Source organism: Colobus angolensis, unplaced genomic scaffold (genome assembly GCF_000951035.1).
Source record: "Colobus angolensis palliatus isolate OR3802 unplaced genomic scaffold, Cang.pa_1.0 Scaffold41, whole genome shotgun sequence".
NCBI lineage: Eukaryota > Metazoa > Chordata > Mammalia > Primates > Cercopithecidae > Colobus > Colobus angolensis.
Window position 1 is genome coordinate 11,233,169 of NW_012117488.1, and position 21,898 is coordinate 11,255,066.

Here is a 21,898-nt window from a genome sequence, read left to right on the forward strand (position 1 = left end):
ACAAAAATTAGCTGGGCATGGTGGCAGGCGCCTGTCATCCCAGTTACTTGGGAGACTGAGGCAGGAGATTTGATTGAACCAGGGAGGCAGAGTTTGCAGTGAGTAGAGATCGCGCCACTGCGCTCCAGCCTGGGTGACAAAGAGAGAAACTCCATCTCAAAAAGTAAAAATAAAAATAAAAATAAAAATAAAATTATATTCTGGGTCAAAAGTGAGAAGCCATTTTCCTTCTCTTGCTTGAGAAACTAAAATACCCCAATTTAGAGAGGAGAACTGTGAAGACAAATTTTTATTGGAATCTTGCAGTAACTAAATCCCAAAAAACTTTATATCTGGAAATGCATATTAAGAAATTATTAATTAACATTTTATCCTCTTCTTTGTTTCACATTATTAATTTCAAAGTATTTATTTCAAATATAAAGATTTCAAAAATACAATGAACTCTGTACATCTGCTGTAAAATATTGTTGGACACTATATGTAAAGATTTTTATATCAATTTGTAAGAAATTAATATATATTGTAGAATACAACTCTAAAGTGATAGAAAAATGGCCTATTTATTGCTGATATATTTCCATTTTCTATGATCGTTACTATTATGAGCAGCTTACAATGAATTCATTATCTTGCAAGAGCAAATAATTCTGTTCCAAAGACCTCCTCTGAGGTACAACAAATTAGAATTATAGAAAAAGACCTACTGTATTAGAGACAGTTATAACTGCCCCTTTTCATTTTCATTAAAAATGAAGCTCTGCAGCAGATGGGCTTCAAAGATATTTTAAAGATTTAAGTGCTAATGCATGGGAGAATTCCAATGCAAACAGTTCCTTTAAAGTACTTTAGTGCATGCTGGGCTGTGGGAAGGACCTGGAGAGGCCTCTTAATCTTGCTTAGATCTTTTCATTAATAGAGTGTTATAAAATTACCTTCAGCATGATGAGAAAGGCAGTCTTACTTGGAGAAGCTTGGCTTCTTCCTGAATTATCTCCCCCTCAACTAAAGTTTAGTAAACCATTCTAAATAAAGAAACAACTCCAGCTGCAATGGATAAGTTTCAGTTTGGGATTATTTTATTAAATATTGAATATTTTATTTTTTGAAAGCATATGGCATACAAATGTTGAGAATTTCCCAAAAAAGCTAACTTTTCAGTAGCATAGAATTTCATATTTTAAGTACAGAAGTGATCGGTTAAAGTTAAGTATGTAAAAATGGAAATATGTTGTTTGAATTTCAGATGAGTTTGGACGGGTTCAGGGTGGTATGGTCGTAGATGTGTTGTTGGAATTTCAGAGTGCAGTTGAGTCACCACAAAGTTTCAGTCTACATAAATATCTATAGCAAAGTCAATACAAGCTCGCCTCATCATAGTCACATTAAGAATCACAGTGATTCCAATTATGACGTCATTAAAGTTAGTAATTGCATTAAAGTATTACGTGTGACACAAGCTTATGGACAGTCTACATGCTACATAAAGAAAAGGTCTAGAGGAAGGAGCATTTAGGTCACAAATCAGCTGATTCAGAAAAACTAAAGAAACTGCCAGAGAAAAAAGGAAAAATTCTATCATCCCTAGAATTGTCCATTCGTTCTATGATAAAATTCCACTTTACTTTCACCAGTAGAATTCAGCCTTACCTCTTTAGTTATGTAAAACATTGCCAAATAATTTTATATGTTAATTTGTTCCTAAGATGACATTTTATATATAATAATTAGGTTTTTAGATAATGCTCTCTTCTATTTTTCTATAATTTTTGTACTCTTACCTACCATTATCAGAAAAATCAAATGATAAGAAACGGCAATAAACAATATAGTGTTCATTTTACAGGGAAATAAACATTCTTCTGGTTTTCTCTTTCATTTCTAGTTCACCAAACTTTATAAGAGAGAAAAGATATCCTCTTAGTTATTACCCAGGTCTCAGGAACCAATGTGGAAGCCAGAAAAAGTATATTTGTTATCTTATTAGGAAAAGTCCCTCACTCTATTCATGCATGCAGGAATGACCAGAATGGTGAAACAAATTCCATCCTGGGCTCAGCTACTAACAAGATAACTTTGTACGAGCAATGCAATTTCAATGCATCACCTCTTCACATCTGCAATATGAGGATAATAATATGTATACTGCAATAGATTTGATGAAACAAAGTTAATAACATTTTGAGGTAATTTTTACATAATAAAGTCCTGTACAACTGTGAGTAATTATTACACCATTGCTACTATAAAGGCTTTGCTCGTATTGGGTCATGGGAAGCTATTTTCTTTTCCTCTCTAGTTTACAGCTACACAACTTTACTCCCCTTCACTTTATTTTATAGGGTAGGGAGTCCAGCTGTGAAAGCCTTCACTAAATTAGATGACTAGAAAAACAAAGATCTGAATGCAGTTCTCATTCCATTGTTGCCATCCACCCAAGTTATTCCCACCATCACCCTATATTTATCACAAGAGTTTGACTTGGTGAAGTATACCATAAATCAAATTGAGGGTTTACAAGACTTTTTATTTCATAGATTTAAACATAGATTGAATGCTTGAATAAATATTGGACCATTTTAATAAAATACTAGCTTAACTGAAGTACCATTAAATAGTAGAGAACCAATAAATAAACCAGCATTCCAATCCAGACATATTATTAAGGGAGGAAGTAATCAGATGTGTAAAGAAGGCCTGAATTATGGGAGGACAATTCTTACAAGCCAGATGTTATAACTTTTGTTTGTCCTTTGTATAGCACAATATGCTCTAAGGTATTTTGTAATCCTTAATTAGAAAAACTTCATTTAACCCAAGTATTTTTGTTTCTTCTAATTCTGAATGATGTATACAATTTTGAACGCTCTTGCATTGATCTCTAACGGCCTCAAATGAGTAATTTCCATTTGATTTTGATGATTTCTTTGGATATCAGCAATGTCCCTAAAGCAAAACGGCAACACACTTTGGTCTTATTTTTTCACGGGCTGATATTTTGTCTGATGTAAATTGGAATCCTGGAGTTCTTTCAACATTTGGATCATCTTCTAGGTATGCTGCCATTCCTAATACTTTATGAGGGAAGCTTGATATCAACTAACTTCAGATATTTGCTTCAGTATAGTTTTATCTTGTTTTGGGATCTTGTTAGATGTTTGGGACTGATAAGTGAGTAAATACAACAGTACACAGAGCCCCAAAAGCATCAACAAATCTTTACCGAGGGTTTCTTCTGAGGATTTACAAAGTAGGAAGTATTCTGGCTTCTGCTCTGCAGTTGGTTATCATCTGAAAGAACAAATGATTAAGTCGGAGCTCTAGACAGTGTGAATTAAAGAGCAATGTAAAGAAAACTGGCCTTGAAATCTATAAACCTAGTTTAGAATCTTCACTACACCTGTTACTGGCTAGCTAATATTGGTAAATTATGTAATCTCTCTAAACATAAATTTCCACAAAACAAATAAAAGCTAGCATTATTAATGAACGACTCTGAGTACAATTAACACTTTTTGCCTTAATCATACACATGTTTGTCCTGTACCCTGTGACAGAGGAAATCATCCATTCACTCTGTTTCCCTACCAGTAAAATGCTATGAGTTCACCTGAAAAAGTTATAAGCCTGTACTAAGGAAAGTACTACAGAAATCCAATTATTGTGTGGAAAATGGCAAGGGAGAGTGATGTTAAAGTTCAATTATTATTTAACAGTAAGCAAGAGCTTTCAGAGAAACAGAGGATGGCTTTATTGTCTTTTCTAGCTATGGAAATTAGTAAGAATCAAGAGAAACTTCTGCTAAATACACAAAAGTATACAGACAAAACAAAATACTACAGACTGGGTGGCTTAAACAACAGACATTTATTTTCTCACAGTTCTGAAGGCTGGCCAGTCTAAGGTCAAGGTGTCAGTGGGTTTGATTTCTTCCAAAGCCTCTCTCTTTGGCTCGGAGATGGCTTCTCATTGCATTCTCATGTAATTGCCCTTTTGTGTGTCTGTCTGTTATCTGCATTCTATTCTCCTCTTCTTACAAAGACACCAGTAATATTGAGTCAGAACTCACTCATAAGACATCAGTCTACCTTACATAATTATTTAAGGGCCCTATGTCCAAACACAGTCACATTCTGGGATATTGGAGTTTAGGACGTCAACAAAGGAAATTGAGAGGACACACCTGATGCTATAAGAAATTGATTTTCACAAAATCATAAGGCCAGTGTTACAGTGACCAAACTTCTAACAAACCAAAGACACAGTGGGAGTGACTCTGTGTGTATGTGGGTTGGGGGAAGGTTGCAAGAGAAGGCAGATGGTTTAATCAGAGATCAGACTAGGCTGTACGTGGTGGCTCACGCCTGTAATCCCAGCACTTTGAGAGGCCGAGACGGGTGGATCACTTGAGGTCAGGAGTTCAAGACCAGTCTGGCCAACATGACAGAACTCTGTCTCTACTAAAAATACAAAAATTAGCCTGGTGTGGTGGCGCCCACCTAATAATCCCAGCTACTCAGGAGGTCGAGGCAGGAGAATCACTTGAACCTGAGAGGCAGAGGTTGTAGTGAGCCGAGATTGCACGATTGCACTTCAGCCTGGACAAGAGAGCAAGACTCCAACTCAAAAAAAAAAAGAGTTGAGAGTAAGCACATTTTGTAGGACTTTTACTTTCTTAGATTAATTCAGCCATATATTAATGAGTTCATATTTATATTTGCCCATCATGAGATGTTATTTTGTTTATCCTTTTTACTCCAAGATAACAGACATAAATACAGTAAATACAATACCTGACATGTCTCTCCCGGGGGCAGGGCGGAAGGACACAGAAGATGGAAAGTGGTCCAAAAAAAGTCTGTCAGACCAATTCAAATTTTTGCAATATGAAAACATGGATTTTTAGTAAATGTTAAAAATGAGAACAGTAAATACATCTTAGTTGTTTGACACGCATGATTCTGAGAAGAACTTAAGAAAATCATGCAATTTAGGCTGGACAATATAGCAAGGTGTCATCTCTACAATAAGTTTAAAAAGCTGGATGTGGAGGTGCATGCCTGTAGTCCCAGCTACTTGAGAGGCTGAGGCAGTAGACTCACTTGAGCCCAGGAATTCAAGGTTACAGTAAGCTATGATCATGCCACTGCACTCCAGCCTGGACAACAGAGCAAGACCCTGTCTCTAGAAAACGTAAATTAAAAAAAAAAAAAATGTAATTGGTTATACCTTGTTATGAGATCACAGATTTAAAAATAAAAACAGAAAATCTCCAAAACTTATTTCCTTTAAATTGACCAGCTTTGATTTGGTCAAATACATTTTTTTTTCTGTATTCATACATGATTGCATTATTTTTAGTCATGGATGTATGATTTTATACAAAAGAATGATCATGTCACTGCTATAGTGCTACTCATGTTGGTGTTATGCTCTTCTATAAAGGATGAGAAAGTAAGGTCAGCAAATTATTCTGCTGGAGGAATTGATTTTTACTATGTTTAACGCTATGCGTATAATTATTATGTGTCTAATGTGTCTGTGATTATGGATATGTTTAAAGTCTTCGAAATCTAATTCAAAATAAACACTAAAAGCATTGAGAAAGAACTTTCATTATATAAAAAAGCATGAGAAGGAATGCATATAAAGGGAATATGAGTTTTACGTATTCTTACACCAAAATAAACTTTTAGAATATTATTAGGTGTTTGTTCATGGTATTATATCATTAGAGGTGTAAAAGCTCTTTAGTTGGCTAGCTGAATAAAATATCCTTGCTTAATATTATATGTGAGTTATTTGTATTAAAAAATTTTTCCATATATCATTTTAATCAAAGATCAGAATAAACTCAGTTCAGTGTAGCTATTTGTAAAATGTAAGACAAAACACTTAGACTATATAGATAATGATTCAGAATTATAAGTCTTACAAACTATTCTTCTGCATATTTAAAGATGAATCTTTGCAAATGTTTTAGAAGATATTGTGAGAAATTTACTTCTCATAAATTTAAGGTTAATACTTTATCATAAATCTATCTCAAAATGCATCGTGATTTATCTGAGTGGAACTTTATGACTGTGGCCCGGTGTTACGGGTGGAATTGTGTCCCCACCCAATTCATATGTTGAAGTCTTAGCCTTCAGTACCTCAGGATATGACTTTCTTTGGAAACAGAATCACTGCAGATGTAATTAGTTAAGATGAGGTCATAGTGGAGTCGAGTAGGTCCCTAATCCAATATGACTGGTGTCATTTTCAAGGGAATACATTTGGACACTGGTATGTATCCAAAGAGGATGTCATGCGAACATGAAGACAGCCATGTACAAGCTCAGGAAAAAGGCCTGAAACAGATCCTTCCCTCACAGGTCTCAGAAGAAGCCAACCCTGCCAACACTTTGATTTTAGACTTCTAGTCTCTAGAACAGTGAGACAATAAGTTGGTGTGTAAAAGCACCGTTTGTGGTGCTTTTTTTATTTTTACAGCAGGCTAGAAATCTAATACATCAGGTCTCCAGTCTTGTAATTTTGTTACTGCCTTAAAGAACATAAAACAGTGAAGATATTCACCAATGATATAGTCTTTGCCAAGTTTCTGTAGCACCGTGAGGAGGTCTTGCCAATATATCACAATACATGAGTATTTTCTAATGAATATTCAATTTTGAAGAATAGTTTCTAATTAATATGCCATCTCTAATGAGAAAACAAATTAAACTAATAATATTGAAGATGTAAAAAGTTCAGCCAGGAAAGACTCAATTATGAGTTATTAAAAAATACACTTAAAGAGATGTATGCTAATAGAAATGCTTCAGTTTCTTCTTTAAAGTTTATTTTTGTAAAGAGTCTTGAAAAGTCAAACTTCAGAGTCAAGCAGAGTTGCTTAGAAAGGTGTCTTGATGTTTATTAGTGCTGTGGTGGTAGGTAACCACTTAATGTCCTAAGTCTAAGGTTAAAAAATGGGAATAAAAGTGCTTAACTTGAAGGATGATTCTGTGAAATAAATCAGATGATTAAAGTAAGCATCAGCCTTTTTTAATTGAAACACTTTTTAAAAATTGAAGCATAACTTTATATAAAATACAAATCTTAATTTCACAGTTTGAAAAATATTTACATATGAATATACATTTAGTGCCCAATAAAAGTATATAACTTTTTCATTAATTCATTTCTAAGATCTCTTTTTGTCTCCTTCCTCTCAGTAGCCTCTATTTTGCTTTTATAGTAATAGATTGTTTGGTCATTCTTCAGTTTAATACAAATGAATTCATCAGGAAATACATACAATATATAGTCTGTTCCTGGGCTCCTTTGTTCAACATAATGTCTATGAGATTCATTTATATCACTGTATATAAGTAATTTTTAGTACTGTGTAGTATTCCATTAGAGAAACATGTCAGATCTGGTTATTCACTTGCATGTTAATTATAGCACTAAATGTAAAAAGAAAAACAATAAAACTCTAAGAAAGGAAAGAAAAATACCTTTATGATTATATAGTATGTATAGATTCTTTAAATGAAAAGAAGAAAGAAAATATTAATTATTTTAAAAATTACTTGCATTTAATTAAAATTAAGACATTCTGTTTACCAACAATGCATTGTTTAAAATATGAATAAACAAGCCATAGTGTGAAATATTTCCACAATACTTATAACTAAAAAATAACTCACAATATATAAAGAACTCTTATAATTAATAAGAAGACAACAAATGACCTACGTTTAAAAAATGTCAGACTACCTGAGCAGGCACTTCTCAAAAGAGGGTGTTCAAATAGCTGGCAGTTACGTGAAAAGAACTGACAAAAAGAAGGAAACGTGATATAAAAACATAATGACACACCATTACATAATTACTAAAATGGGCAAATTTTAAAAGACTGTCAATATCAACTCTTGTAGAGGAAGCAGAGAAACTGTAATTCACATATATTACATATATAATATTAAATTGGTTTAGAAAAACATTTGGTATTACATACTAAAGTTAAATACATGCCTATTGTATGATCCAACAATCACATTTTTAGGTCTTTTTCCAAAGACTATCAGAATACACATTCACCAAAATATATGCATAAAAATGCTTGTAGAACTGTTATTCACAACCCTAGTCTGGAAACAAATCAAATATTCATTCAGAGAGAAATAATAAAAAAAGTATAGCACACAATAATTGTTAGCAATAGCCACTACTATTATGACTTCATGTTTTTCTCCAAATATATAGTGTCTACTAGATATCATGTTTTGGTTTCAAATGTTTACCTTTCCATGTTTATTCATTGGGCAAGCTGAATTGTAGTTGACAATGAGTTGTTTAGGCAGATTATTCTGTTGGGATGGAAAAAGGACTTTGATAAATATCTCCTCATCAAAAACAATAGCTAACCTCTTTGCCCATACCTTTACTTCCTAAATCTACTTTAGTCTGTTCCTTTCACAACTCATTAACTCTACTCCTATTGGAGATTTATAACATGCTTTTGTGTACTTATAAAACCCTTTGCAATTGCAATTGCTCTAAATGTTGATCCTGTTACATAGTAGATAGATAGAAGTGAAATGAGAGCAGGAGAGAGGAAAGAGCATTCGTAGTCATTAATAGTATTCATTCAGCTATCTCACCATATAGTTAGTTACTTATTTTAAAGAAGGGAAGCACTGAACTAGTATATACCAGATGTCTGATGAAGTATCCTATTTTTAAAATTTTATAAAATTCCTCTTGCCAGTATTATATGGGATAGCCTGTGGTCTCCATCTCCCTTAATTTTTCAAATTCTTACTTCTTATTTCAGGTTTTTCCTACCATGAACTCTAGATTTTACCAACATCTTAATTTCAGTTATTATTATCTATTTATTGTTCATTATTGACACAGAGAAATAATTCAGACCCTTTTTCTTCTTCTTCTTCTTCTTCCACCCCTACCCAAAAATATCTGCTAGGTGTGTGATATAACAGGCTTTTACTGTGGGTTTTGAAGCATGGAAGGGTTTTAGATGAAACCAGTGCAATAAACTTAGAAGTGAATTTTAGACACTCAGAAAATTCCTTACTGGGCAATATTGTCTTCTAGCTTCAGCCTCTTGTCATTTGTTAGGTCTTTCTCTCTGTGCCTCTTCACTCTTCCTTTTCAGTTTTCTCCTATATCCAATCCTGGACTCTTGCTCTCTCTATACTTAGTAGTCTTATTATCACATTGTTAAATCTTTCCACTTTCAGTGCACACCCTGTTAGATGTTTATTTAATGAGACATTGTAGTCAATCTTTTGCTAAGATCTTGACATCAAAAGTTTCTCTTTTTCATTTAGGTCCCACAAAGAAAGACATTCTAAAAACTTCCAAGTTCTACAATGTATGAAGACTGTTCTTTCATTGCCATGATAAACTGCCAAAGCACTGACATATGACTATCTGGACAGTGAGAAAAGAAATAAATAAAGAAGTTTCAAGTCTCCAGTTTAATCTATAAAGTCAATCACTGTTTCTAGCATTTTTTTTTAATCTGCAGAGATGAAATAATATTGGCCAACTTAAATTATATGTTTTGTTCTCCTATGTTGTGACAGGAAGACCACCTAACTCTGTAACCTGTAGGGTTTCAGAGAGATTCTAAATTGAAGAAGGAAGATACAAAAACTGGATAATCAGCCACTGAGTGATTCCATGATCGTTGTTTGAAAAAAACATACGTAATTCACAGGAGTGAAGTTGAAACTTGCCTATGGGATAGCTCTGTAAAACCTGTGATAAAGGAATTTACTTGTCTGCAGCAGACATCATTCGATGCCTTGTGACATCTTTTCTTACAATTTTAACTACCGTAGTCATATATTTCCCTTCTGCACATTTTGAAGTTAGCATTAAAAAATCATGGCATAGTGAATGGTTTTAATGCAATATTAAGGAAAGTTAAGGTTATGGTTGTTTAAGAAACACTAGAACTTAAAAAATGTGAGAAGGGACTGGGAAATCAAGATTGCTGGAGGCCATGACTTTGCTATTTACTTTGTTCTAACAGGGTCAGCTCTTGGCAAATTCTAGAAGGAGGTATACAAATTCCTTCACTTTTCTGATCAAATCACCTTTATCATTTTACATGTAATTCACCCAATTGTAGGATGTAAATATACTGCTACTATGATTATATCATAAGCGAAGAAACTAAGATCCGGAGAGGTTAAGCAAATTGCCAGAGGTCAGAAAGCTAGTTAATGGCAGTGTTGGGTTGAAAGACTGTTCAGCCAACTTTTACTACTGGAATTCAGAACACTACTTCTTCTGGTAGCTGTTAACTGCAAAAGAAGTACTCATTCAAGTGTGTGTGTGTGTGTGTGTGTGTGTGTGTGTGTGTGTCTGTGTGTGTGTGAGAGATCTAGGATGAAAGTGTTGGTGATCCAGAGGAAACATATTTGTAGTAGTGACATAATACATGACAGCATTTGGGAATGTTGGCAAATGTGGATGATACAAGACAGGGTGTGGATTGCTTTTGTTATCCCACACCGTACACCACTCTCTTATACTTGAAATAGACTGCTTTAATACCTAACACTTTAATGACCAACAAGTGAAAATGTTTCATTTTCAAAAAGCAAAAGCACATGTGGATATTTATTATACTAAGAATAATTTGCTAAATAAGAAAACCCAGTAACAACCATGGTGGAAAATATTCATTCAATAAATATTTATTTACAGCCTACTATCTGCTAGGCACTGTTATAGAGATACAATGGTGAAGACTGACATTTTCCCAGATTTCTCAATTTAGCAACTTTTGGAGAAATGCAAACAAAGAAGACATATTTAAGAAATGACAAATAAAAAGAGAGGTGTGGGAAAGTTTGAAAAAAATTAAAGAATGCCTTTTCAAATCTAGTGAGGTTTATAAAAACTTCTTACAAAATGGATGAGTGGATGAAATTAAGTTTAGTAACTTAAAAAGAGCAAGACTTATCGTAGAATATGATGCAATAAAGACATTCTATTCCACTTCTTTCTTTAAGGCCAAATAAAAAATCAAGAAGAAAATTAACAAGAAAAGAAAAAATCAGCACCACCAATGAAAACAGGAACCAGTCACAACCCTAAATCTCTATCTATAAAATGTAACTGTCAAATACTGTAAAACACCAAACCAAGGACAGGTGCAGGGAGTAGACACGGACCTCTACAAATCTTAAGTACTTTATTCTCCTAGAATTAGAGACATACGAAGGGGGAACTAAGTCCCTTGTCTGGAATAGCAGTGTCCTTGGCAGGTCATGGGTAAGTCGCAAAATTATAAATCGGCACAGTAATGTTTTCTAGTTGCAAGGAAAGTTCGGAGCGGAGGGAGTTCACTGAGAGGCATGCACACCTCTGTTCTCCTGAAAGAGGATAAAACTAATTTCAGGGAACACTGCAAATTTGTTGAGGAAGTGCTCTAAAACAAGAAGAAAAAAATTACAGACAAAAAATTAGTAAGAAAATCGCAGAAAAGTCAGAAAGAGAAAATTAAAATGAACATTTAAATTAAATTATTATTATTATTATGATTATTATTTTGAAACAGGGTCTCTGTCGCCAAGGCTGGAGAGCAGTGGCATGATCTGGGCTCACTGCAACTTTCGCCTCACAGGTTCAAGTGATCTTCCCACCTCAGCCTCCCAAGTAGCTGGGACTATAAGCGAAGGCCACCACACTTGGCTATGTTTTTTTGTTTGTTTGTTTGTTTGTTTTTTTAGTAGAGGTAGGGTTTCACCATGTTTCCCAGGCTTGTCTCCAACTCACGAGCTCAAGCAATCTGTCCATTTTGGACTCCAAAAGTGCTGAGATTTACAGGTGTGAGCCACTGCACCCAGCCCCAAGTAAATAAAACTTAACTAATAATTCTAAGAAATGAAAGTTTATCTAAGAAAATGTGGATTTCCAGAATTGTTCACCAAAGCAGTAAAACATGAAAACTAAACCAAGTGACATAAAAAATTTGAGAAAATATCACAGACATGCCAGCCCCAAAGTAACAGTTTAAAAATATTCATGAAGAAGGTTAACAAATATCCACAGAGAGAAATTTCATATGCTATTCCTTGTTTTCCAGAACAGAGAAAAGAAAAGCTAACCCACATTTTTATAAAGAAAGAGTGACATTAATACAAAAACCTGAGAAAGGTAGTTTAAAAAATAAAGAAAATAAACTACCTGTGGACAATTTCAATTATGAATACACATTCCTAAGAAGGTACAGAAGAACGATCAGATGTTCCTTTCAATAGATGTTGAAAAGAAATTCTTAAAATTTTTAAATATGTTATTCATCAAGACCTCTATATGAAGTTCAACTAGATAGGAATTAGTTAACATTGTCTAGGAGCACATAAAATAATACCAACAGAAATAATTATAATGCTGGTAAGTAACATTTACTAAGTAGTTACTATTGTGACTGAGACTCCTTCAGCCACTCTTTTCTTCTATTGTATCCTAGTCCACAAGGTAAGTACTATTATTACCCATTTTACAGATAACAAAATCCTGGCACAGAGATGCCAGGTAACTTCAAAGATCAATGATCTAGAACTGGCAGAGCTGGGTGCAAACCAAAGTGGTCTGACTTTGGAACTAATATGTGAAATATAAATCATCTTTTAAGTGGAGTGGTCCAAGAGCACTTTATATATGACTTATAGAAAGAATGCTTCAACTCTTTCCTGAAAAACAGTACCAACTTGAAGGCTGAAGAGGGAAGACTGAATAAATGGAAAAGATTTTTTTTCTTAAATAAGACTAAATATTGCACATGTACACAAATAATTTTCTATACCATTTGTTACACAAACATTTTCAATAGCAATGACTGAGAATACCATGAGATTCCATCTGTAAGTGGACAGTACAAATAAATGTGGTATATTCATATGAGAGAGTATGTCATTTTTTTAAGGTTGATTAATATGTGCTAATGTAAAAAGTTGGGCAAGCTCTATTAGTGAAAAAAAGAAAGTACAGAACACAATATTCCCATTAATCTAAAAAAAAAGAGATTTCTAGTTTACACAATTATAAATACATATGAAAATTCCTGTAAGGGAGTAAAATGACCATATTGTTTAGCTCTGAGGAGTCCACCTGGGGGTTGAGTGGCATGGAGAGTGGTGAAAGATGTTTAATTTTTAAGCATATTTCTGTAATTTAAAAAACTATATTATTGTATTGTTTTTAAAATTAGTGATAGCCATCCATCTGTATCCATGGATAATTGGTTCTAGGGTCTCCTGAGGATACCAAAGTCCATAGATTGTCAAGTCTCTGTTATAAAATGGCACAGTATTTTCCCATAGTCCATGTTATGGGAAACATACACGTATCCTCTTGTATACTTAAATCATCTCTAGGTTATTTAAAATACCTAATACAAAGTGGATGCTATATAAATAGTTATTTTACTGTAGTGTCTATAATGACAAAAAAAAAGTCTGTGCATCTTCAAGCCACAGGCAATTTGTTTTTGACTATTTTTGATCCTTGGTTGGTTAAATCTATGCACGTGGGACTCACAGATATGGAGGGCCTGTATGTAAAATATGTATTTAAGTGAACCAGCCAGGTGAAAGGCCAGGGGTAAGACTCTGGTGGAGGTGCAAAAAAGAAGCAACAACAACAGCAGCAACAAATGATTGGGAATGGCCCTGAACTGAAGGATACTCAAGTAAACTGTAGGAATAAAGAGGTTGAGAAAGATGCCAAAAGCAGTTTTCCAAATTGATCAGCATTTGACCCCACTGTGGCTAAAATAGTTCCGCAGCTTCAGAACAATCTCATCCTTATACTGTTCCTAAAAGAGAGGTGACAGTGTTTTCATAATGCACCACTGGTATTACAATTTTTAAAAATTATACTTTCATGACCCTTAAAGATAATTTTAACAGAGAAAACTCTCCTGAGGGATTCAAAAGTCAATGAAATCTATTGACTCTTTTCCTATAACTGGGAAACAACTATCTGTTTTTCAGAGCTTTGATTTTACACAGACTACTCAATCTAATACAGAGTTCACTCAGAGCAAAACTTCATACTTTTAGACTTGGAGTAATATATACAATGTGTTATTCAATTCGAGGAAATTCTAATTTCAAAGTGATATCAAGCACAAACAATAACTGGTTGTAGTTCAATAAAATGTTGCCTGCTAGAGATTCTAGTAAATACGTATGTCTATTCTCTACCTCCATTTATTAGAGCTTTCTTTAAATAAGTTCTCTCATGATAAATTTCCAAAGTAAGTCACCCAATTTCTGAAGGGTCTTCTGAATTATCAAATACTTAGTATTGTTCTATTGTTATAAATTTTATTCTGTATGAGTACTCAGAGGATTGTTAACTTATGCTTGTCATATATGTTACTTTTCTGATAAATCACTTTATTAAATAATCAAATAATTAGTCCTTCATGTATTACAGTTAGCCTTATGGTCATATATATTTATCATATGGAAAGGGAGACTCCTAATTTAATAAAATGAATTACTAGCTTTCAAAATTGAGTTTATGTTAACTTACTTGTTTGATAAACTGTAGTTTAACTCTCAAATACAGAAAGGATAATTCTAAAATTTAGTGTTTTACATTTCTTTCTAAATTAGTCTAGTACAATGGTCATAATAACATCGAGGACCTCTATTTTATTTGAAACATTGGCAGTCACTGTGTAGTTGTGTAAATATAGATGTAGACACGGGAGAAAGGTGGGAATGTGTTTTGACAGCGTAATGTAGTCTGGAATATATTTTTCTGAAAAAATTCCAAGAATTGCCTAGGGGCATTTTTGTCATTTGCCTCTTACTTCTAGAAAATGATGCTGAATAAGTAAAATAAAAATAATCACAATTGCTAAGACTGAGTATTCTGAGAGATTGAGGTTTTGTAAATTGCAGTTTTACAGTACTTGAATGTGATTTGTTTAAAAAGAAATACATAGACATGCCATTTGGGTTTTTGTTTGCACCGTTCACCTTTTTTGCAAACCTCTTTTTATGCTGTCTACAGCAAAGAGGTCACGTCAATCCCATCGCTAAGTTCTAAATAAGTGAATTTTGAGAAATAGTATTCTAATAGTTCTCTGCTAAAGTAAATTTAAAATTTCAAGCCTTTAGCTTGCCTAGATTATCTTTAGTACTATTTTATTCCTAGTATGTAAATTTAAGAACAATTTAGCTTTTTATAGAAAGTTTTGAAAATATGAAATATATATGTACATATACAGTTGTGTCACTTAAAGATGGAAATACCTTCTGAGAAATGCATTTTTAGACAATTTCATTCTTGTGTGAACATCCTAGAGTGTACTTACACAAATCTAGATGGTATTGCCTACTCCACACCTCGGCTGCTGTTACAGCCTACTGCTCCAAGGCTAAAAACCTGTACCGCATGTTACTGTACTGAATACTGTAGGCAACTGTAACACAATGGTATTTGTGTATCTAAACATAGAAAACATATAGCAAAAATATAGCATAAAAGGTAAAAGAAAAGTGGTACACTTTCATAGGGTACTTACCATAAATGGAGCTTGCAGGACTGGAATTTGCTCTGGGTGAGTCAGTAAGTGAGTGGTGAATCAATCTGAAAGCCTAGGACATTATTATCCATGACTGAGGACTTTATAAACACTGTATGCTTAGGCTTCACTAAATTAATTAAATTTGTTTCTTTATTAATAAATTAACTTTAGCTATAACTTTTTCACTTTATAAACTTTTAAAGTTTTTACACTTTTTGACTCTTGTAATAACGTGTAACTTCAAAAACACATTGTACAGCTGTAGAAAATTATTCTTTTTATATATTCTATAAGCTTCTTTCTATTTTTATTTTTGACTTTTTAAACATTTTGGTTAAAAACTAAGGCACAAACACACACATTTGTGTAGGCCTACACAGGTTCAGAATCATCAGTATCACTGTTTTCCACCTCTACATCTTGTTCCACTGGAAGGCCTTTAGGGGCAATAACATACATAAAGCTGTCATCCTCAAGGCCTTATTCTGGGGTACCTCTTGAAGAACTTGTCTAAGGCAGTTTTATAGTTAACTTTCTTTTTATAAAGACAGAGAGTACACTCTAAAATAACAATAAAAAGTGTAGTATAGTAAATACATAAACTATATTCATTTATGATCAAGTATTACATATCAAGTATTATGTACTCTACATAATTGTACATGTTATACTTTTATTCAACTGGCAACACAGTAGGTTTGTTTATAGCAGCATCACCACAAAAATGTGGGTAATTCATTTTGTTACAATATTACGGTAGCTATGATGTCACTAAGCAATAGGAATGTTTCCGTTTCATTACAACCTTATGGGAGTACCATTTTGTACGCTCTTCATTGTTGGTTGGAACATCATTATGTGACACATGAGTGGTGAAGGGTCTCACCTCTACGCTGATAGCTGCTGACTGATCAGCATGGTAGATGCTGAAGGTTAGAGTGGTTGTGGCAATTTCTTAAGACAACACTTAAGTTTGCTGCCTCAATTGACTCTTTCCTTTAGGAAAGATTTCTCTGTAGCATGAGATGCTGTTTGATATGTTATCCACAGTAGAACTTCTTTCAAAATTAAGTAAATCCTCTCAAACTCTGCCACTGCTTTATCAAGTAAGTTTATGAAATATCCTAAATCTTTGTTGTCATCTCAACAAAGTTCAGAGCTTCTTCATCAGGTGGAGATTTCATCTCAAGAAACCAATTTCTTTGCTCATCCATACAAGTAATTCCTTATCCCTTCAAGTTTTATCATGCGATTGCAGCAATTCACTCACACCATTAGGCTGCACTTCCAATTCCAGCTTTACTGGTATTTTGACCATATTCCTCAGTTATTTCCTCTACTGAAGTCTTGAACCACTTTAAGTCATCCATGATGGTTGGAATCAACTTCTAACAACCCTCTGCTAATGTTGACATTTTGACCTCTTTCCATGAGTAAGGAATGTTCTTAATGACATTTACAATGGTGAATCCTTTCCAGAAGGATTTCAATTTACTGTTCCCAAATACATGAGAGGAATCTATAGCCTTACAAAATGTTTTTCTTAAATAATAAGACTTGAAAGTTGAAACTATTTCTTGATCCATGTGCTGCAGAATGGATGTTGTGTTAGTAGATATGAAAACAACATTAATTTTTCTGTACACCTCCATCAGAACTTTTGGGTGACCAGATGCATTGTAAATAAGCCTAATATTTTGAAATACATCTTTTGTTTTCCTGAGCAGTAGATCTCAATGGTGGACCTAACGTATCCAGTAAACCATGCTGTAAACAGTTGTGTTGTCACCTAGGCTTTGGTGTTCTATTTATAGAATATAGGCAAAATTGATTTAACATCATTCTTAAGGGCCTTAGGATTTCCAAAGTGATAAATGAGCATTGGCTTCAAGTTAAAGCCAATGGCTGCATTAGCCCCTAACAAGAGCCAGCCTGTTCTTGAAGTTTTGAAGTCAGACAATGACTTCTCATCTCTCAAGGAGTCCTAGATGGCATCTTCTTCCAATAGAAGGTTATTTTTTTCTATACTGAAAACGTGTTGTTCAGTATAACTACTTTCATTAACTAGCTAGATCTTCTGGATAATTTGCTGCAGCACTTGTTCCTTCACCTCATGCTTTGACATTATAGATATGACTTCTTTCCTTAAACCTCATGAACCAAATTCTGCTGTCTTCAAACTTTTCTTCTGTGGTTTCCTCATTTCTCTCAGCCTTTATAGAACTGAAAAGAATTAGGCACTTGCTTTGTATTAAGCTTTGATTTAACTGAATGTTGTGGCAGGATTGATCTGTTCGAAACCTTCTCCATACCAGCAACAAGACTGTTTACTTTTTTATCATTTATATGTTAACTGCAGTAGCATATTTAATTTCATCCAAGAACTTCTTCTTTGCATTTTTCACTTGGCTAACTGGCACAAAAGGCTTGGATTTTGGCCTGTCTTAGTTTTTGGCCTGCCTTCCTCACTAAGTTTAATCATTTCTAACTTTTGATTTTAAATGAGAGATGTGTGACCTTTTGTTTTATTTGAACACTTAGAGGATATTGTAGGACTATTAACTGGCCGAATTTTAATATTGTTGTTTCTCAGGAAATAGGGAGGCCCCAGGAGATGAAGAGAGATGGGGGAATGGTTGTTTAGTTGAGCAGTCAGAACACACACAACATTTTTCAATTACATTTATTATCTTATGTGGGCATGGCTCATGGTGCCCTAAAACAATTACAATACTAGCATCAAAGATCACTGATCACAGATCACTATAACAAATGAAAAGATAATGAAAAGTTTGCCATATTGTGTGACTTATCAAAATGTGACACAGAGACACGAAGTGAAGACATGATGTTGAAAAATGGCATTGATAGACTTGCTATTCAGGATTGCCACAGATCTTCAATTGTAAAAAACATCCAATCATTGTGAAGTGCAGTAAAGCAAAACACAGTAAAATGAGGAATGTCTGCATATGTAATCTTTTAAAATACTAAAAAATGTTTATTCATTTACTCATTCATTCAACCGATAAATTTTACTTTGTGCCTTACAGTAGCCAGGCAGTTGCCAAATACTGGTTAGACAGAAATGATAAAATAGGCAGGTGTTTCTGCCCTCTTGGAGCTAAGAATTCAGAGGGGGAGGTAAAAATTACAAACTAAAATCCAACAAATACTTCATTACACATCACAAGTTGTATATACTGCTTTTTAAACTTCTTATATTCCACTTAGCATAACATGGAAGTATTACTTTCAAAAGTCAGATCATTCCAGTCCTCTGCTCAGAAATCTCCAGAGACTCCCCATCTGGCTCAGAATGAAGTCCCGAGCCCTTCCCCCTTGGCCTACATGCACTCAATGTTGGTGGCTGCTCTCTGATCTATTCTTGGATTGGCACCTCCTTCCTCACCCACTTCAGTAGCTTGGACTACTTGCTACCTCTTACTCACTTTAAAATGGCCAATGTCTGCCTCAGGCTTTATGTGTCCTAATCTCTTACCCTAAGGTTCTCTGTCTCCAAATGCCTTAGGTCCTAGCTTGTTATTTTCAACTCCAGAAAGTTGTCACTGTCTACACATCTTGATAACCATATGCCCAGTTCATTTTTTAAATTTACTTAATTTTTCTTCATAGCTTTTAATCTGTCCTGGGACATTATATGTTCATATGTTTATTGTCAGGCTTTTCCTTCTAGAATGCTAGCTTCATGTAACTAGGGGCATTGCTTTCTTCACTGCCCTACCTTCTAGTACTTAATAAGCATTCGATGAATATTTATGAGATGAATGAATGAATAAACATATGAAAAAGTAGATGAATGAACAATTTTCTAGTCACCGCGTGTTTTTATTTGCAGCATTCGAATATTTAATGATATAAACACATCATATTTGTTTAACAAATTTCCTATTTTTATCTATTGAGCTAAATTAATTTTTTTTTTCCTTTTACAAACCATGCTGCCATGAACTCCACTGTGGTTAGATTACTTATTATTTCCTTGGGATAAGTTAAAGGAAGTGGGATAAACTGTGTTATTATTCAGTCAGTATTAGATAATGAGGGAGTATCTATTATTGCTAAGAAATGTATATATCTGAAATAAATTGAAGTTCATTCAGCGGTTAGCTGCTAGACTCTGTTCACCAGCAAACTTCAACTGAAATTATTTTGGGACCATACTCATGCCTCTAGTCTTGGCTTCTGTTGAATTCAATTTTACTAAATTTTCTTCAGTCACAATTTTTAACCACAATTTGTCTAGGAAAGAAACCCAAATATGAGTTTTAATGTGTATAATATACAGGCCTTAGAAATTTTTTAAGTCTCACTTCTAAAAATCCAATAACTTTAAGAATCAGACTAGGAAACATAAATAAGAACACATATAGTGATCCATCCACAACTATTTGACTGGGAAGTAGATTAAAATCCTAAATTATTGCTGAAGTTTCCTAAGTTAAAAAAGACTCGAATATAAACTCCGAAACCAATCAAAGTTTCTCATGTCAGCTGTACTATTGCCTACGGAGCTAATCTATGCAAGTAGTATTTATCATTTAAACAGTCCTGGTTCAAAGACCATTGATGACGTTATATTGTCAAAAGAAAGAACTTGTAACTGACAGTTTATTCAGCATGAGAAGGAAAGAATGAAGGAGACTATTTGCATTTAGCTTACAATTTAAAGTAAAGAAAAAGTAAAGAGAACTATTTCCAAATTTGACATTATCTCTCTCCCCTCCTTTTTTTCTGAAGTACTGTTTTAGTTTTTAAAGAAATTCTAAATTGACATTTAAATGGTGGCAGGGCAATTCTCCGTCTCTGCCTTGCGAAACGGTCTCTGGAAATGTACAATTATGCTGTCATCTTTAGCACTCCACATTGGACAGAGTTTAATTATTAATGTGTTTCCCTCAGAGAATGACTCGATCATGTCACAACTCTAGACAAATACAGCTAATGCGAAATCATAAAATATTCACTTGAATACTGCTGAACTGACAGGAAATTAATTCTATGAACACTTTTGATATTACCAGAAAATTAGTTTCAAACGCATAAGACTGAAATAAATGTGTTCATAATTTGCTCAAGGGTAACGCTCATCTTGCAATCAGTCGGTGTCTTTTTATAAATGTTACAAGTATTCAGCATGGCTTTATGATAAAGAGGACAGCTAATGTAATGTATTATTTGTAGACAGTGTTTTACTTGTAAACAGCAGGGAGTGAAGAATTGCTCTCTCAGAAATATTTAAACTCCAGTAATATTCTGCTATTAATCATTTTGTAGAACTGAAGAAGTACCATCAAAAAAAAAATTTTTTTTCTTTCAATACTGAGAAGCTTAAGGAATGGTAATGGGATTTCAAACTTTTCATTACAGATTACTGTCCCAATTCTTACGAAATATTTGAAAATGATTTAAAATGATTAGTATCTTAAGGCTACTTGGTGTCCATCATTGGACAAATCAGTGATTTTATGATTTTTGAGAGTTAAAAGTATCCCTCAAAGAAATTTACTTCCTCTTTTGTGTTTTCCTAGACATTTGCATGAATTTTTATTTGCTTTTTTTTTTTGAGACGGAGTCTCGCTCTGTCGCCCATACTGGAGTGCAGTGACGCAATCTCGGCTCACTGCAAGCTCCGCCTCCTTCCAGGTTCACGCCATTCTCCTGCCTCAGCCTCCTGAGTATCTGGGACTACAGGCGTGCACCAGCACGCCCAGCTGATTTTTGTACTTTTAGTAGAGACGAGGTTTCACCATGTTGGCCAAGATGGTGATCTCTTGACCTCGTGATCCACCTGCCTCGGCCTCCCAAAGTGCTGGGATTACAGGCGTGAGCCACTGTGCCTGGCCGCATTCATATTTTTACACTTACTCAATTAAAAACTCCTTGAAGGTTAACACTTTTTTCATTGATCACTATGCCTAGAGCCTAGTCAAGTGCGTAGTGCAGAGGCTACATGCATGAGTTGTTTGGTGTATAAATTAATGAATAAAAAATAGATAAATGAGATGAATTCTCATTGAAAACATTATTAGGGAAGTGAAATAAGTCAATGTATAGTAAATTCACTTTACAATTTAAAGTGTCTTGTAAAAGACAATTTTAATATGTATTTCTAAAAGTGGCTTCCCTCACATATTACTGATTCCTGCTTTTATAGAAACTACTCCTGACACACAAAAGTAAGCTTTTAATGGACAAAATTTGCTATCTTACTATAGCTAATCAATGAAAGCTAAGCTAATCAGATGTTTTTGAAACATCTGAATGTGAAATTGCTGGAGGTGAATCATATTTGACGGT